Source organism: Tupaia chinensis, unplaced genomic scaffold (assembly GCF_000334495.1).
Source record: "Tupaia chinensis unplaced genomic scaffold, TupChi_1.0 Scaffold144487_1, whole genome shotgun sequence".
Lineage (NCBI taxonomy): Eukaryota > Metazoa > Chordata > Mammalia > Scandentia > Tupaiidae > Tupaia > Tupaia belangeri.
The window spans coordinates 119,037-119,908 of NW_006204346.1; positions in this window are offsets into that span (position 1 = coordinate 119,037).

Sequence of the window (872 nt, forward strand, 5' to 3'; positions counted from 1 at the left end):
TCTCATGTATAACAACAGTTGAAAGCTTTGGTAATTTATACACATTATAAGGGTTTACTTCTCTGTACTTTCTCTGCTTATCATAATTTTTGACCTCTGGAAAAAGGATTTTTGATGTTTATTATATTTATAGGGTGTTTCCCTTGTGTGCATTACTTATGAAAATGTAGATTTTAATTCTGCAATAAGGATTCAACTTCCTCTTTATATGAATAGAAACCTTCCACTTTGTGTTTAAAATCTATTATGAAAATGGTTTCAAAAAATACTTTTTCACATTCTCTACATTTATAGTGTGCATCTCATGTTTATATCTTCTGCTGAATGAGACAGTTAGACTTTTTATAAAATGCTTTCTTCCACACCTGAACTATACACTGGGCAATAAGAACTGTCTAAACACATGCTTTCCCATATTTATTTACAAGCAGTCTCTCCATATCCATCCTCTTTGGACAGAAAAATACAGGGACCAGCAGTTAGTGTAATGGCTATGTCGCTGGACTCCCATGTAGTCAACTGTGGTTTGAGTCCTGGACCCGGTGGCTTAAAACTCACGCTGGATGTGTGTGCATGCATGCCCAAGATCCTGAGAGAAGAATGGAGGAGAAGGGATTGTGGTGTGGCATCCCCCCTAGGGGGTGGTTTCTTGCTTTCTGCGTCTATCTGTCTGGTGAGCGCATGCGCCCTATGGCAAAAACCTCTCCAAAAAATTTTTTTTCCATAAATTATATTTGAGAATTTATTTTACACTGCTCATGTATATTTCAAATATTGGTACTGATCTATAATAAGAAATATGGCTCATTGTCCTTAATATGATACTATAGCAAATTACATGAATATTTTGAAAGCTAGATGGATTTACTTTG